Here is an 18,092-nt window from a genome sequence, read left to right on the forward strand (position 1 = left end):
GCGGCGTCGGGCGAGGACGGCGGGAAATGGGCCAGTCTGGGGAGCTGGCCCTCGCACCCGTCCCATCCCACGCGCCCCGGCCCCAGGACCATTACCTGCAAGAGCAGAGCTGTGTCTGGCTCTGCCCCAGCGCCACGCCAGCTGCTGCCCAGGCCCCACAGCCCGCCTGGGCTCCGGTGTGACGTGCACGGAGGCTCCCGCTCTGCCCCATGGAGAGCAGGCCCTGAGGAGGGCAGGGTGGCCACAGGCCGCCCGGCCCGGCCCTGTGCACTCGGGTCATCTGGGCCACTTTGCCGGCCTCCTCACTCCTGCCTCCTTCACCCCTGCCGACCCCTCCACCCTGCAGACAGCACGTGAGGCTGAGGACGTGAGGGCTCCCCCTGCCCTCTGCTGCTGCTGTTCCCGGGGAGTCCGCCCGGGGACGGTGAGCTGGCGGAGTGAGGAAGGCCATCCCCGTGTCCGGAGCCCGCACCACCTGCCCGGGCAGCGACTTGGCCAGTATTTGCTGAGTCAACAAATGCACGAGCGCCACCTGCAGCCGCAGGCTCCGCGGAGAGGGAACGGGTGGGGCGGGGGGAAGGGTTGTTGCCCCGCCCCCCCCAGCTCCCCCAGGGGCGGAGGGCAGCCACCCCGCATGCTGCAGGGGCAGGAAGGATACGGTGACCAGACGTCCCACTTTTGAACAATTGGTCCCTCATCCCGCGGCGTTTTAAAAAAGTCCAAACATCGGGACTTCTTTAAAATGCCGCGGGGCGCGGGACAAATGGTTAAAAATACGGACTGTCCCGCCAAAAGCGGCCCTCTCCAGTGGGTGGTGCAGGAGCCTGGTGCTCAGGGCAGCGATCGCAGACCCGCCCGCCGCCAGGCCCACGGGCCACGGCCCGGCCACGGCCACGGCGGGCGGGCTGCTCCGCGGTGCCCACGTGGAGGACGCGCCGGCGCAGGGCCGGGGGCCGGCTGGTTCCAGAAGCAGACGTCCCTCCTCCTCGCCCTGCTCTCGGCCGCCATGCCCCCCGTCTGCGTGGGCATCGTGTTCCTGGGCTTCACCCCCGAGCACCGCTGCCGCCCGAGCCCGGGCGCGGCCCAGCTGAGCCGGCGCTGCGGCTGGAGCCCGGCCGAGGAGCTCAGCCTCACGGTGCCCGGCCCGGGGCCCGGGGGCGAGGCCTCCCCCGCCGCTGCCGCAGCTTCCAGGTGGACTGGAACCGCAGCGGCCTGGGCTGCGCGGACCCGCTGGCCGGCCTGGCCGCCGACCGCAGCCTCCTGCCGCTGGGCCCCTGCGGGCACGGCTGGGCGTACGACGCGACCGAGGTGAGAGCAGGCCCGTGGGGGGGCGTGCGGGTGTCAGGTTTGGTTTCGGGGTGAGACGGGGCGGGCTCTGTGCAGGGAGCAGTGGGTGCTGGTCAGGCCCCTTCGGCTGCTGCAGGGACGGCGTGGGCGTGGCTGGGGAGGGCACGGGCCGGCCAGCACCTGGGAGCGGCTCTGTGCTCCCCAGGCCGGTCTGGACAGGCCACGCATCCCAGAAACGAGAGGCAGCGGGGTGCCAGGGGCACCACGCTGGGGCTGGTCCCCTCCCCCTGCCTGGCCAGCAGGCTGTCGGGGGCGGGGAGGAGGGGGCAGAGGGCCGGCGCTGGGGCCACTTGCTTTCTGTGCTCAAGCGTCCTCCGCAGCCGCGGGCACCCGCTTCTTGGGCCTCGAGGACCACCTGGGTCCGCTTGGCGCCCACTGCTTCGAAGACAGCGTGAGGGGCCTGGCGCCCAGGGCCACGGCCTCCGGAGCCGCCCGGCGGGCGTGGGCTCTGCTGGCACTCTGCCTTCTCGGCCCAGGCGCCCCCCTGTCCCTGCTCGGGCCCGGGGTGCCTCCGGTCAGCAGTGGGGGGAGGTGTGGGGAGGGGAGAATAAGGCCCCGTGGGGGCAGAAGCAGAGGGGCCGTGGGCTCAGAGGGGGTCACGTGGCTGAGCTGCTCCGGCTTCTTTCGGGAGGAGGGGCGTGGCAGGGAGCTGCGAGGAGAGGCAGTGAGGGGCGGGAGCCCGAGCTGTGGAACCGGCTCTGTTTTGGGGTTCGGTAGAGCAGTCTTGGGGGGCAGCGGGGGTGCTCACTCACCTTTGGGCCAGGACACCCAGCTAAGTGAGCCTCCAGATGCACATGCACCTTTTCAGGGGCATTGTCCCAGCCCCAGCCCCGGCCCCAGGCACCAGGCGGCCTGTGGCTGGTAACGAGGCTGGGGTACAGGGGCTGTGAGGGGCGGGCTTATCCTAAAAGGAAGTGTCCCCCGGATTCAAGGGCAGCTGCACCTGAGGTTTCTCTGCGAACCCTGCACCCGGCCTTTGTGCCAGGCACCGGGGTTTGGAGAGGGTGGGGGACTGCGGGGGCGGGAAGGAGCCCCAGCGGGCGGTGCCAACCACCGTGGTTGTCACGGGGCAGGAGAAGCGGCTTAAGAGACACAGCCTGGCCGAAACCGGTGTGGCTCAGTGCATAGAGCGTAGGCCCGTGGACTGTAAGGTCCCGGGTTCGATTCCTGTCAAGGGCATGTACCTTGGTTGCGGGCACATCCCCCATGGGGGGCGTGCAAGAGGCAGCTGGTCGATAACTCTCTCATCGATGTTTCTAACTCTCACTCGGTATCTGTCTCCCTCTCTGTAAAAAAATCAATAAAATATATTTTAAAAAAAGAAAAAAAAAAGAAAGAAAAAAAGGGACACAGCCTGGGCTGGGAGGAGGAGGGACCCACTCTGCTCGAGGGTCTGGCTTTGGAGGAAGGGTGAATGGAGCCACTGGCCGGGGTGGAGGTAGGGGAGAAGGAGGCTGGTGAGGGGGGGCCTGGGGAGGGGACTGCAGGGGAGGCTGGTGAGGGGGGGCCTGGGGAGGGGGCTGCAGGGGAGGCTGGTGAGGGGGGGCCTGGGGAGGGGGCTGCAGGGGGAGGCAGGTGAGGGGGGGAATGGGGGAAGGGGCTGCAGGGGGAGGCAGGTGAGGAGGGGTCTGGGGGAGGGGGCTGCAGGGGGAGGCAGGTGAGGGGTGGCCTGGGGGAGGGGACTCCCCTGGAGAGGAGGGTCAGATGTCAGAGGACAAAGGGCCTTTAGAACGGGTCACTGGGTTCTGAGTGCCCGAGGTTGGGATGACCCGAGCTCTGAGTGATTCCTGGAAATACCAACAGAGCCGCAGGGGAGGGCGGCTGCGGGAGACAGCGTCCCGGGGTGCAAGGGGGCGGGGTGGGGGCGGGGACACGTCGTGTGAGACACCTGCAGCTGGGGTAGGTGATTGGACGCTGGGTGGGGCTCGAGGTCAGGAGGCCAGGAGAGGCTCCTGGCAGCCGTGAGTGTGCTGCCCCGCTGCCCGCCCTCCCTCCCCCTGAGTGGCCTGCCCCTGGAGCTCGCGTGGCCACTCATTGCTGCGGAATGAAGCTCAGAGGCCTGGCCTGGGCCCTGGAACCTGCTGGAGCGGACAGTGAGCCCGTATTTGAATGCCCAGCGGCACCTGCTGGGGGGCCGGGCGGGGTCGGTTGCGGGGGCATGCAGTTTCTGCCTTTGACACCCCCCAGGCGGCCCTGCCCCCTGGGCCACACACCAGCCACAGCCCCCCAGCCCGGGGAGCCCTGACCGGAGCGTGAGCCAGGGGAGGCAGGGCTTGCGTTGCTGTCTGCACACTCGCCGGCCTGGTCCCCTGGCTCCGCCCGTGGCTGCGGAGGCTCCACTCCGGCAGGGACTCTGAGCGGTGATCGCCCGGGAGCCAGGCTCTGCGCCGCCGCGGGCGGCCAGTGGCTCATTCGGGAGGCGGGGGCGTGTGAGCCCCGCAGGGACCCAGACACAGCCTCCGGGAGCGGCCGCGTCCTGGCAGCGGCTGGCGGGGAGCTGCGGTCTCCAGCTCCGGCGCCCGGCTTCTGCACAGCAGGGCCGGGCGGGGCGGGCCCAGGACGGTTCGGGAGGTAGAGGGCTCACCTCCAGGGCGTAAGCAGTCAGACGAACGCCAGGCTGGCTGAGGGCAGTGCCCAGGGCTCATCCCGACGGACCCTGAGGCGGGGACAGGGCCGTGGTCAAAGGGCATCTTAGAGACGGGGTGGGGGTGGGGGGGGGGCTGGGAGAGAGAATAAAACCTTGTGCAGACGTTGAGTGGCTATTACTCTCCCGGAGACTTCAGGGATCTCCCCCTCGGTGCTCACGGTGGACCGGTGAGGGGGACAGGACCGGGAAACGGAGACCCATCGTTGTTAGGTAACGGCCCTGCCGTCACGCCCCACGGGGATGTCTGGCCGAGTGAGTGAGGGGGCGCAGAGACAGGGAGGAAAGGAAGGAGGTGGCCCTGGGCACCCCCCAAGGAGGGCGGGGCCGGCTGCACCCCTCCAGACCCCCCGTTCCCGGCGCTCCGTCCTTCTCTCGGACCCTCCGAGCTCTAAAGAGGAGCAGACGGAGCTTCCACATTGGGGCCTCCGGTCCCAGGTGCGTGCGCTTCACCCGTGTTTGTGCCGGACACGGGGGCCTCCTCCAGGCGGGCCTCTCCCTCCCTCTGCCGGCTCGGGGTCCCTGGCCTCCTGAGTGTCCCCCAGGTCCCTCCCTCCCCGGCCCCTCCCACACTCAGAGCCCCAAATACACCCACCTCCTCACTCTGCCCGCTCTGCCCGTGCTGCCACCACAGCGCCATCAGTCACCTGATTGCATATGCGGTCGCAGGACTTCCTTAAGGGCTTCGGCCGGTTCCGGAGAACGTGTTTCCTTCCCGCCTTTCCGTTTTGGGGAGGGTCTCTTGTGCTTCTCGGGAACGCGTTGTTGGCCGTGGTGTCCTCCTCTGGGGCACTGTGAGTGGCAGAGCGGGACAGCTGCCTCCTGAACAACCCGTGCCCAGCGAGTCTCCCCATGGCGCGGACAGGCCCGGAACAGAGCGTGCAGAGGAGCCGCCGGGGGGGAGGGGGAGGGTGTGCGTGCGTGCGTGCGTGCGTGTGTGTGTGTGTGTGTGTGTGTGTGCGTGCGTGCGTGTGTGTGAGTGTGTGTGTGTGTGTGTGTGTGTGTGCGTGTGTGTGCGTGTGTGTGTGTGAGTGAGTGTGTGAGTGTGTGTGTGTGTGTGTGCGCGTGCGCGCGCGCGTGTGTGTGTGTGTGTGTGTGTGTGTGAGAGTGTGTGTGTGTGTGTGTGTGTGAGTGTGTGTGTGTGTGTGTGTGTGTGTGCGTGTGTGTGCGTGTGTGTGTGTGAGTGAGTGTGTGAGTGTGTGTGTGTGTGTGCGTGCGCGCGCGCGCGCGCGTGTGTGTGTGTGTGTGTGTGTGTGTGAGAGTGTGTGTGTGTGTGTGTGTGTGAGTGTGTGTGTGTGTGTGTGTGTGTGAGTGTGTGTGTGTGTGTGTGTGTGAGAGTGTGTGTGGCGTGAGGCCCGGAGTGCCGTGCCCCGGCTCTGCTCGGAGGGGGCTGGAGGGCGGAGTGTGACGGGAAACGGCCTTGTGTTCGGGGCCGGGCAGCCTAACCTGGTGTGTGAGGACGCGGGGAAGGTGGGCCTCTCCCTGGGCCCCGGGCGGCGGCCACCTCGCGGACGGGCACGCAGAGGCTGGCCCGCCTGCATGCGGTGCCAGCGCCTCGGGGAGCGCGGCTCTGGGGAGGGAGGGGAGAGAGGGCCGGGGGAGCTCTCCCAGAGGGACAGAGACGAGGTGGCAGCCAGGGCCTGGCATGCCTGTGGCGAGCGAGGCGGAGAAAGGTGGGGTTCAGGGTGGGTTCCAGAGGTCACACTGCTTGTGGGGTGCAGAGAGGGGGCTGGGAGGAGGGGGCACGGGCTATGCCTCCAGCAGGAGGGCGGGCCCTTGTTTGAGATGGGACCTCCTTGCAGCTCCTGGCGGAGAGGGTGGGGTGCCCTCGGAGCTCAGACTGAGGGCGAAGAGCCGCCTGTGAGCCCCGGGGGGCGCCCCGTTGGGTGGAGCAGCTCCCTGTGCACTGGTTCCCGGCCAGGGCACATACCGGGTTGTGGGTTCGATTCCCAGGTGGGGTGCATGCAGGAGGCAACCAATCAATGTTCCTCTCTCACATCAATGTTTCTCTCTCTCTCCTCCCTTTCTCTATAAAAAAATCAATAAAAAGCCCCCACATGTTCTCAGGTGTGGATTAAAAAAAATTACAAAACAACAACAGCAAAGAGTATCCTGTGGCCCTGACCAGTGTGGCTCAGTGGATAGAGCGTCGGCCTGTGGACTGAAGCTTCCGGTCAAGGGCATGTACCTTGGTTGTGGGCACATCCCCAGTGGAGGGTGTACAGGAGGCAGCTGATCGATGTTTCTCTCTCATCGATGTTTCTAGCTCTCTATCCCTCCCCCTTCCTCTCTGTTAAAAAAAAAAAAAATCAATAAAATATATTTTTTTAAAAAGTGTGTCTGTGAGTGTCTGTGAGAGAGGAGGGATTCAGGCGGGCGGCGGGGGCATGGCTGTGCCAGCAGAGCTCTTTGGGCCTGGGCCCGGGGCCTGGCCGTTACAGCTGTAGCCGTGCTGGGGACAGGCCGGGAGGGCACAGAGCGAGGACGTGGAGGGCGTGGGGAGGGGCTGCTGGGGGAGGAAGGCCAGAAGAAATGGCAGCGAGGCGGAGGGACAGCTGCCCGCCGGGCCGGTGTGATGCCGCGGGAACCGGAGAGCAGACCGGCCGGGGAGGAGCTGTCGGGTCTGTGGACCCAGCTGCCTCCAGTGCCCAGGGTGAGGACGGCTCAGCGGGAGGCGACGGGAGAGGAGAGACCAGGAGGGGGCGCTCGGGGTGTGGACCACGCTGGCCGCCGCCGAGCTGGCGTGAAGGACAGCGGGGCCGGGAGGTACCAGTGGGGACGGTCCGGGTGAGATGACGCCACGGGCGGAGGCCGGGGCCAGGAGGGGCTGGGTGGTGCAGGTGGAGGGGGCTTTGGCGGGTGACACGGGAGCAGGGGGAAGAGGCGGACGCAGTGTCCTGAGGTCTGAACGCTCTGGGTGAGCGGATGCGGCTTCTGCTCCAGAAGATTCTCTGTTAGTGAAGGAGGAGGAGGCCATCGGCTGGGGAGGTGGCACGGGGAGGGCGGGACACGTGGAGTCTAGGAAGGAGGAAGGCGGGGGGGTGGTGGTGGGGGAGGAACAAGCTGAGAACCTGCCAGGCCAGGGGAGCCCTGCGTGCGGGGAGGCGCTGTCACCCCATCTGCACGGTCCCCTGCTCCGGCCTCACCTGGCCTGGGGGCATGGCAGTGCCTCTTGCCAGCTTACAGGCTGGGCTTCTCCTGGGCGGGGCTGTGGCTGTGGAAGCACCAGAGCGGCCTGGAGAGCAGGGCGCTGGCGGGGCCCAGGGGGACGGTGCGGAGTGCAGCCGCAGGGACCTCCCAGGGCCCCTGCTCAGCAGGGCCCGTGCTCGGGGCACAGGGAGGTGAGCCCCTGCTCCTGTTCCCGTGGGGAGCCCCAGCTGTGAGCCACGGGACCCTGGGCGGGGCGGGGCGGGGCGGGGCGGGGCGGCATGGAGAGGAACTCCAGGGGGCTTTCTGGGGTCGGGGCTCCGGTGAGCCGAGAAGGAGGAGGATCCTCGCCGTGGCCTCCAGCGCTCCCGCCTCACCTTGGGGAGCAGCCGCCCTGGCTCGGCATGGAGCCCGGAGCTGCGTCCTCCGTGGGCCAGGGGACTCGGCACATGGGCACTCACCCACTCAGCTGCCGAGCACCAGGCCTCTCAGCGCCATGGGGGGTCCAGGGGCTTCCCACCTGGCCGAGCAGCCAACCTGGCCCACCCTCAGCCACCTGCTGCCTGTCCACGCCTTTGCATTTCCATGCGAGGTTTGTTGGAACCCAGGGCCTGAACGGACAGGGAGGAGCCTGGCACATGGAAGACCCCTCTTGCTGAAGGGGACTCAGGTTCCTCATCAGCCTATCCGATATAATAAAAGGCTGCAGATCGATCAAACGGCAGAATGGCTGGCTGCTGTGACACACACTGACCACTGGGGGGCAGACACTCAATGCAAGTGCTGCCCCTGGTGCTCCCGCAGGGGGAGTGCTGCTCAGGTGGAAGCCCTGAGCCGGGCTCACAGCTGGTGGGTGCAGCGGCCCTGCGGCAGCCCTGAGGATGTCTGACTGGCGGCGTGGGGGCGGGCCTAAGCCATCAGTAGGACATTCCCAGGGGCTCCTGGACTGCCAGAGGGTGCAAGCTGAGCTGAGGGACCCCCGGAGTGAACGAATTTCGTGCACCGGGCCTCCAGTAGGTTAATAATAGTACCTGACTCCTAGCCCTGCTGGAGAATGAATGAGATGATAATATTAGTAAAAGGCTTAGATACAGGAAATGCTGTTATTTTAATGTGCAGTTCGCGCGGCCTGCCAGAAGGTGGCAGCCCTGCACCTCCGGGACAGGAACATCTGGGTTCTCCATGTCTTCTCTCTCACATCATCTCTTCCTGGGGAGCAGGTGGCTGTCCCCGCGTCACTGCCTGACGGGCCGGAGGGGGCCCCCGCGTGGCGGACTGCCTTCTTTTTCTCCGGACACTGTCCGGGACGGGAAGCAGAGGACCCCTGTGCTTTCGGGCACAGCGGGCGTACCCCGAGGGGCTCGCCCACAGGCAGCGTGCCCACTGGGAGGGGGCGGTAACTCCTGAGCCACGGAAACCGCTCCTCCCGGTGCGAACGCCGGCACCATGGCCGACGTCCCGGCCCCCACGCCCTCGTTTTCTAGACGTGACCCCCACGGGCTCTGGAGGTCCCCGGGAACGGCTTCGTGTCCCCTATCTGTGTGCCACGGCCTGTCACGTGGCTCCTGTTCTCAAACATGGACGGCAGGGCCCAGCGCGGCTGGGGCTCAGAGGGCGGCGGGAGGCAGCCGCGCGTGGGGAGACGTGGCCGGAGTCTCTGCCTCGTTCGTCCGGGGCTGGGTCTTGGGAGGAGGACAGCACCGCAGCCCCCCTCGCCCAGGGCCTGCTCTGTGCCAGGAGCGCCCTGAAGGACTGCGGCCGTGAGCTGCACGGAGCCTCAGCAGGCCGGTGCGGAGGGACAGCCGGCAGCCCCTCCAGAGCGCACGGGGAGGAGGTTCCTGACCACGGGAGGCGCCACGGGAGGCCTGTGGTGGTCTCAGACGCGTGGGCTCCGCTGGCTCGGCTCAGCGACACGCTCAGGGCCGGATCGGCGTATTCGGTCCCGAGCGGCGTCTGCTGTTCTTTCGAGAATGGACACGGGCTACTTGGAAACCGGAACTTTGACCTTGACAACAAATAAATAAAATAAAATAATAATTAAAGAAAGCCTTGCTGGGACCGGTTTGGCTCAGTGGATAGAGCGTCGGCCTGCGGACTGAAAGGTCCCGGTTTGATTCCAGTCAAGGGCATGTACCTTGGTTGTGGGCACCATCTCCAGTGGAGGGTGTGCAAGAGGCAGCTGATTGATGATTCTCTCTCATCGATGTTTCTAACTCTCTATCCCTCTCTGTGTGAAAAATCAATAAAATATATTTAAAAGCCTGCCTTCCTAATTCTTTTATTAAAACCCATCTGAACACAGGGGGCGAGGGTGGGAGGGTGTGGCACCTCAGCTTCTCCAGAGCTGAGCACTGACCCTGTATCTTGTTTTTCCGACCCAGTGATGGTGCTCTGCGGCCACGACCAGGACCGCACTGCCCCGGGCGGCAGCTTGGGGGCGCTGTCCCCGCAGGCTCCGGGCCGGGCAGCCGCGTGGGCAGGGAGCATTTCCCCGTGGAGCTGTGCCATCGTCTTTCAGACACATCGCTGCTCCACTGAGACGCAGCGTAGGTGTGGCCTGGGCCCCGAAGGCGCAGCGCCCAGACCGAGCCCGCGGTGCCCGGGGAGGCCCGTGTGCAGGCTTCAGGCTTGGAATCACGTGTTAGACGTGTGTCAGCGCCTCGCTCACCTCTCAGCTCCCTTGACAAAACTCCTGAGGAAGCTTTACACCTGTGGTCGGCAAACTCATTCGTCCACAGAGCCAAATGTCAGCCGTACAATGACTAACATTTCTTTGGAAAGCCACATTTTTAAACTTAAACTTCTTCTAATGCCACTTCTTCAACATAGACTGGCCCAGGCCGTGGTGTTTTGTGGAAGAGCCACACTCAAGGGGCCAAAGAACCGAATGTGGCTCTCGAGCTGCAGTTTGCCGACCATGTCTTCAATGAGGCTCATCATTAAAAACAGGTGCTCGGTGAGGGCGAGGCCTCAGGCGTTTGGGAAGCGCAGTGGGGGGTCTCTGTGCGTTGGTCAGACGGGCAGTGTGTGCTCAGAACAGCAGGCTCAGCAGGACACGTTCCTTCCTCAGTCAGGAATTGGAGGATGGCCGCCCCGAGGTGGGGGTGCCGAGAGCCAGCCCAGGGGCGCTGTCTTGCTGCCGGCCGGCCGGCCGGGCGTCCCTCCCCAGGTCCCCGGGGCCACATGACCCTCATGCAGGAGGCCAGGCGGTGGGGACGGGCGTGCACCCCCTTTAGGACGCGCCCAATGGCAGGGTCTGCACCTCCCTGGCCAGCACACCTGGAGGAGCAAGATGGGGGCTCCGTTCCTGAGGGAGCAGGTGAGTGGACCTGAGGGGTCAGCCAGCTGTCTGTGCCCTGGCTGGCGGGATGCTGACCCTCCAAAACCAGTGTGAGGGTCTGGGCAGAGGGACCGCCCCGGAGCCAGGGTGGCCGGAAGCATGGATGGCTGAGGGCCCCTGAGAGAGGGACAGAGGCAGCTTCAGGGGTCCTGGTGCCGTGTGCGTGTGTGTGCCCATGTGTGTGCATGTGCGTGTATGTTTGTGTGCGCATGTGTGCATGCGTGCGTGCGTGTGTGTGTGTGTGTGTGTATGTAGCAGTGGGGTTCTCCCCTGGGAGGGAGTGATATGCTGGGGCCCAGGGCCGCCACCGTGGGGTGAAGGGCCACCATCGGCCGCTGGTGTGTGGGCCCAGCGTGGTGCCCACGGACCGCACTGCAGTCCCTGAGGCCCAGCCCCTCCGTGTGTTGGAAGAACGTTTTCTTGGCTCCGATCCCGGTCCCCGTCCTCAGCAGGTCACGCCGTTTTGCTTCGTCCCCGAGGCTCCGTGAGCGTTTGCGGGGTGAGCTATGGGAGGCCAGTGTCCGTGGCCCGATCGTGGTCCCCGCCCACACCTGGCTTGTGGGCCGAGAGTCTCAAAAACGCTTATGCTCTCAGCGCCTCCACTCCGCCTGCACCAGGGCCCTGGGACCCTCCCGGTGCACCCTGGCGCCCAGGGTTTAGTCTCCCGTGTGCAGTTGGCTGAAAAAAAATATTAAGATCCCCGGAAGGGCTGCCGTGGCGGGCACCTGGGAAGGAGCCACGCTGAGAACTCAGGAAGCCCCGCACACGTCCATTCTCCAAGGAACACCAGATGCCGCCGGGGACCGACCCGCGGTCAGGAACAGGGCCGTCCGGCGCCGGGCGCTGCTCCCGGGACAAGGGCCCTCGTGCGGAGGACCCGGGGCCGGGGTGACCTTGACGTTGCAGAACAGTAGTCGCCGTCGCTGGAATCCGGCGAGACCATAAAAGAGGCCGTGGTGGGGCTCAGAGCGAGGAGGCGCGGGGGCCGTGCCCGGGAAAAGGCACACACGCTTCCAATAAAGTTTACAAGGTGTTCGGCTGAGTGTTCAACACCAGGCAGCGCGTTCCCGGCCGGGCTGGCTCAGCCGCGGCGAGCAGGCGAGATGGGAAACAGATGTGCAGGGAGGGAGGCGCCTCCGTGGATGTTCAGGGCTTGGTCACTTCATTTATTTTATTGGGGGGGGGGGGGTTGGTCATTTTAAAGGAGAGGATGTTGGCCCTCCAGGAGGGAAGTGACCTAGAAACCGAGGCCAGTCTTTCCGGGGTCCGACCCCAGTCGAAGGCGGTGGTTGGGAGCAGGGGATGTGGACTCGCTCGGTCCCCCCGGAAGGATGGCCGGGCGGGTGGGCGTCCAGGCGGCGGGAAGCCCGTGAGCGCGGCCCCCACCAGGACTCAGAGTGCCGCCCGGAGCTGCTGCCGGGGCCATCTGCCCTGCAAGCCACGAGGGGGCCGTGGGCGGGAAGGCCCCAGAATTGTTTGTCCCCTGGAAAGATTATAACAAGGACATCTCAAAACGATGCTGCTTCTAAGTTCCCGCTGAAAAATGCAAAATTATGAGACAGTTTCTTCCTACTTTACACATTCTTTTTTAAAACAAATGTTTTTATGGATTTCAGAGAGAGGAAGGAGAGGGAGAGGAAGAGGGAGAGGGAGAGGGAGAGAGAGAGAGAGAGAGATCAATGATAATCAATGATGAGAAGGAATCATTGACTGGCTGCCTCCTGCATGCCCCCCCCCCCCCCCCAACTGGGGATCAAGCCTGCAACCCGGGCCTGTGTCCTGACCGGGAATTGAACCGTGACCTCCTGGTTCATGGGTCGACACTCAACCACTGAGCCACGCCAGCTGGGCCTGCTTTATCACATTCTTAACAAAACTGTCAACATTTCAAATGTCAGCTGAAATCCAAACACAGACCCGGAGAAGTTCTGAGATTCTTACGGCACTGCATTCCCCACTTCGCTGCTCTGTGGACGGCTCTGGGCTGGGGTCCGAGGGGCAAAATAAGGCGGAGAACTTAGGACCCAGACCAGGGGCACGGAGACATGCTGTCTTGGAAGCTGGGACAGAAGGCGGAGACACGGAATCAGGTGCTTCTGGGAGGCTGTTCAAGGCTCCTGCCGTGGCTGCCGTTCCTCAATGCGGAGACCCCGCTCGGCTGTCCGGGCCGGAGCACCGGAGACCCGGGCCCGCCCTGCGGGCCGCTCTCTGGGACGAGGAAGACCGTCTCAGGACACCGGAGACCGGGACCGACCCCACCCACCGCCACTGTCCCCAGCGCTGACGCGGAACCTGTTCCAGGCAGGCTTTGTTCTAAGGACAGCGTGGGCCGCCCTGTCCGTGGGCACGGCCGGGCACGTCTAACTTCCGGTGCAGAAACCCGGCTAACTGAGCGGAGGTGGCACCCGTTCCCCAGGGCTTCTGTGCCCGCCACTGCGGAAGGATGCGGAGGCCTCGCCGATGGGAGTGAAAGGAGGTCGGTGCCCTTAGCCATGACCAGATGCAGCACCGAGGGCGCCCAATGAAGGGGCTGACGGCCCTCTGCCCTCCCGAGCGGCGGCTTCCGGACGGGCCAGCGAGTGGTTGTTGTTGTTGGCTTGTTTCTGTGTCAGGCACCGCTGGGAGGTGGCACTCCCAGGCCCCTCCCCCTTTCCCTCTTTCCCTGGGTCCATAAAGGCCAAAACCAAGGCCTGGAGAGACCCCTCACTGGCTTCCGTCCATTGATGTCAATCCGTCAATCCACCCACCATTAACTCATGGATCAGTCATTAACATTAGGCGCCAGGCACAGGGTTTGGCGCTGGGAATCCAGTAAGAGAACAAGGTAGGCAGGACATCTTGCTCATTTAGAGTTAAATTTTAGCTGGAGAGATAGTCTACAAACCAGTGAACGTGAGGGAACTAATGTCAGAAGGAAATAAAGTCTCCCAGAACGATGGGCCACAGAGAGAGTGGGATGGATCCCCCTCCTCCACCCGCCCCGGGCTGAGTTAGCGTAAGTAACTGTGAAACAGGTTTTCCTTTTTACTCAGAGAGAGAATATAAAGGCAGTTACACCACGGCTCCCGATGGGTGCATAACCCCTTTTTTTCTACTGAGACAGGACTGGTAAGGTGTGGGAGTTCTTTGACCTGATGTTCTTTTCTCAGAACCTTTCTGGTCCTGGTTACAGCACCCTCCCCGGTGCACTGTGTCCTTCAGGTCCTGTTCTCATTCAGGGAGAGGGATCGGCTTTGAGCCCCAGGGAGACGGTGAGGGAATTTCTTCCTCAAACTTCAATGTTAGCTCTCTATCTCTCTCCCTTCCTCTCTGTAAAAAAATCAATAAAATATATTAAAAAAAATTAAAAACAACAACAAAACAAAACAAAACAAAAACCTTCAATGTTAACTTTCCGTTGCTGGAGTGCCAGCCCGAGGCAATGGGCTCCTCGCGTGTTGGTCGCCTCTCAGGGAACCGCAGCTGGGGCCCGGCTGCTCGGAGTCTGTGGCTTTTCCTCCCCATGCAGAAGGAGGAAGCCATGCCTGGTGTTGAGATGGGGCTTGTGGGGGGGGGGGGGCGGGAAGAGTCTCACTGGATCAGAAACAGTGGGTGGAATCCTTTAACCCACATCAGACTGCGGCTGGCAGGGCGTTTGCCTCTCGTTGTCGGCCAGAGATGGGTGGCCAGCCCCAAACCTTTGAGAGTGACCACGCATTCCCTGTGTGGCTGAAGCGGTGCCTTTGCGTGTCACACAGGAGACACCCTCCAGGACGCGGTCTCAGGGTGGGGAGGAGGGGCAGTGGGAGGGGGTGCGGATTCCATCTGCAGAAGAAGACGTGAGCAGAGACAATGGCCAAACATGAAAAAGATCTAGGAGTTCCAGACAAAGTGATAAACTTGAAATAACCCAGCACAGGTTTCCTTTAAAAAGAGTTACCTAGCCCTAACCGGTGTAGCTCAGTGGATAGAGTGTCTGCCTGCGGACTGAATGGTCCCAGGTTCGATTCCGGTCAAGGACATGTACACTGGTTGCGGGCACATCCCCACTAGGGGGTGGGCAGGAGGCAGCTGGTCGGTGGTTCTCTCTCATCGATGTTTCTGGCTCTCTCTCCCTCTCCCATCCTCTCTGTAAAAAAATCAATAAAATATATATTAAAAAACAAAACAAACACCCTGACCCAAAGGGGAAAAAAAACGCGGGGAAAACCTCTGCTGGCTGGTCTCTCCCAGTTTCTACAAGACAACGGAGCCATGGAAAAGGGGGAGATCATTAATGGGTCTATTGTTTATTTATTTTTACCTGGTAGCCCTGTGCAGGAATCTGTGCGCCAGGAGCTCTCTGCGGGGCCTGGCTGCTCTGTGCCCATGCCCAGAGGCCCATCTGCGGCCCAGTGGGAAGGCTTGCCTCATTGCCGTGGTGACAAGAAAGCATTCTGCCAGGCTGCTCACACTGCCCTCCCTTGGGACTGGGGGGCTCCGGCGTGGCTGAGAGGACTGGGCACCACCATCTTGTGGCTATGAGGGCCGCCATATTTGTGATGGAGTAATTTGCATATTACCCTTTTATTAGATAGGATTCTTTTCAGAGAGGAAGGAAGACAGGGGGGGATGGGGGAGGGGGAGAGAGAGAGAGAGAGAGAGAGAGAGAGAGAGAGAGAGAGAGAGAGAAATATCAATGATGAGAGAACCATGATCAACTGCCTCCTGTACAACCCCTGCTGGGGATCAAGCCCAACCCTGAGTAGTCAAGTCCATAGAGACAGAGAAGGGTGGCTATGTGGATGGGGGGTGGAGGGGCAGGTAGTGTTTAGTGGGGACAGGGCTCCCGTGTGGGAAGACGAAAGCTCTGGAGACGATGGTGGTGAGGGCTGCATACCTGTGAGTGGGCGTAATGTGGTGAACGGCCAAGTGGTTAAGCTGGTCAGTGCCAAGTGTTTTTTATCACAATTAAGAAGAGGTGCACAGTCAGCACCCTCAGCGCGTGGGAGTTTCTGCTCCGCATGTCAGAGGAGCCGCCTGGGCCCAGGCCCTCACCACACTCTGTCTGTGTCCAGGGCCATGCATCCATGCATACACGTTCACTGGCTGGTCTCTTCCCACCCTCCGCCTTCCCTCTCAGATTCCACAGCCTGCTCCATGCTTCCCTGTCTCTGGGCCTGTTCTGTTCACGAGTTTATTTTGTCCTTTGGATTCCACATGTGAGTGAGATGTAAGCCCTGGCCCGCTGTGTGTCTTCTCGGCCTCCCGGGACCCAAGTCAATAGGAAGTGACCATCCGTGTCCTTCCAGATGTTTTGTTTGCAGTGTCTTTCTCCAAGGAGAGCAGAGCCTCAGGCCTGGGCCGCCACGAGAGCCAAAGGCAGGCCGTATGATTCTGATTGATCCCCAGGGGTACCATGGAGTTGGGGTTCCCCACAGGCCGGCAGGGGGAGCAGAGCTTGTGTCCCCCTGTGCATTTCTCTTACTTTGCTCTTGTCGCTGCCCATCGGACCCCGCTCTGACCAGAGCTCACCCTCGCAGCCGCAGACCACCCTGCAGTGCGTCCCCGTGGCTCGGACCCCAGGGTCAGCCGCCAGCATGCGCACTAGTGCAGTTCACCAAGGCCGGCCATTGCACAGGGCTGGCCAGGCGCCTGGTTATCGATGCCGATGCCTGGGAGGAGCGCTCTTGTCTTGCATAATCTCCTGGACCTGGTGAGGTTGCAACACAGCCAAGCCAGCGTGCCGCCCCCTCCTAAACACTGGGACCTCGTTTCTTAGGAGTTTGCCAGAAAAAGAAGATAAGTTATTCTATGTCCCATTTTCACGTAATTAGTACCAGATTTTTATTATCATCATCATCTGGTTTGAATAAATAAAAACAAATAGTTCATTTAATCTGATTACGTTATGATTTTTTTAAAGGATTAATTGGGAATTAGCGTTGTTTCCTCGAACGTCAGGAGAGCCGGACTTTTCAGTGACCGGAGGCACCCAGAGTACACCGTGTGCCCGTGTTCGTAAACATTTACGAAGTTACTGTAGTTCACTGCTTCATAGAAAAGGAACTGGTGAGATCTTCCCTTGACGGCTGGCTGCCTTGATTAGAGATTACGTTGTATTTTGTCTTGGTTAGGAAAGCAGGTTTAGCTACTTGCTACAATGACTGGATCAAAGAGATGGCCAGGAAAGACTCAGAATCATGTATAAACTAGAGGCCCGGTGCATGAAATTCGTGCACAGGTGCAGTTTCTAGGCCTGGCCAGTGATGGAAGTGTGAGTGCCTGGCATGGAAGGGCAGGTCCCAGGTGACCTCTGGGGCCTGGGCAGCATCTGTGCCCTGGGCCCCATGCACCCCCTCCCTGCCTGAGTCATTGGGCCCCTGCCCAGCTCCCTCAGTGCCTAGGAGCCAGGCGGTGGCCCCTCCCTCCGTCCCCCACCCCACTGCCACCAGTCGCTGTCTGTGGGGTGATTGGCAGGCGATCAGGCCTCACTCACACCTGGTGCCACCCGCTCACCTGCTCCACCATCCTGGCACAGTCCCGCTCTCTCAGCTTCGGACAGGCACCAGAGAGGGCTGGCTTGGCATCAGCGGGCGCTGAGTCAGCCAGGGGCCTGGGGGTGAGGAGAGCAGCCGGGATGGCATTCGGATGGGAGAGGGCCAGACCCCAGCCCAGACCCCGAAGGCACAGCCCCCGCGTGTGGATGAGCCTGGTCAGGGGTGTCCTGTGCCCCGGCCTGAGGAGAGGCATTGGCAGTTAAAGGCCGTTATGTGCTGCACCTGCCAGGGGAGATGAGGGTCGGCATTAAAAAGCAAAATTCTTGCCCGGCGGGTGGGGCTCAGTGGTTGAGTGTTGACCTATGAACCAGAGGTCATGGTTGAGTCCCTGGTAAGGGCACATACCTGGGTTGGGGGCTCTATCCCCAGGGGGGATGGGAGGGAGGTACAGGAGGCAGCAGATCCATGATTCTCTCATCACTGATGTTTCTATCTCTCACTGCCTCTCCCCTCCTCTCTCTGAAATCAATTAAAATCCATTTAAAAAATAAAATCAGCAAAGTAATTTGGAGATCTCAGCGGCATCGATGAGCTGACCCCCATCGTGCCATTTGACGGGCCCTTGATTCCCGTATTTGGGCATTGCTTTCCTGGGCGTGTCTACTCAGCCAACTAGAGCCACCACAGGTGTGTCAAAGGCAGTTTCATGCAGATGCTGCTTACAAACTGGCTGTGAGAGGAGAGGGGAGGAGCGGAGAGGGGAGGGGTGGGGAGGAGAGGAGGGGAGGGGAGGGGAGGAGGGGAGGAGAGGAGAGGGCACAGGAAGGGAGGAGAGGGGAGGAGAAGAGAGGAGAGGGTTGGGAAGAAGAGGAGGGGAGGGGAGGAGGGGAAGAGAGGAGAGGGGACAGGAAGGGAGGAGAGGGGACAGAAGGGAGGAGAGGGGAGGAGAAGAGAGGAGAGGGTGGGGAGGGGAGAGGAGGGGAGGAGGCTATGCCAAGGGAGGAGAGGGCACTTTCACGGGCCCAGAGCCGGCTCTTGCGTGGGGGTGCCAGGCGCCTCTGCAGCCCACCCTGCTGGTGGGTCAGACCTCTTCCTGAGAGGGGATGCGGGCTTCCTGCTCCCACTTCCTACCTGGGACCTGGGGAGCGGGGAGGCG

Source organism: Pipistrellus hanaki, assembly GCF_964339955.1.
Source record: "Pipistrellus hanaki genome assembly, chromosome: 7".
NCBI lineage: Eukaryota > Metazoa > Chordata > Mammalia > Chiroptera > Vespertilionidae > Pipistrellus > Pipistrellus hanaki.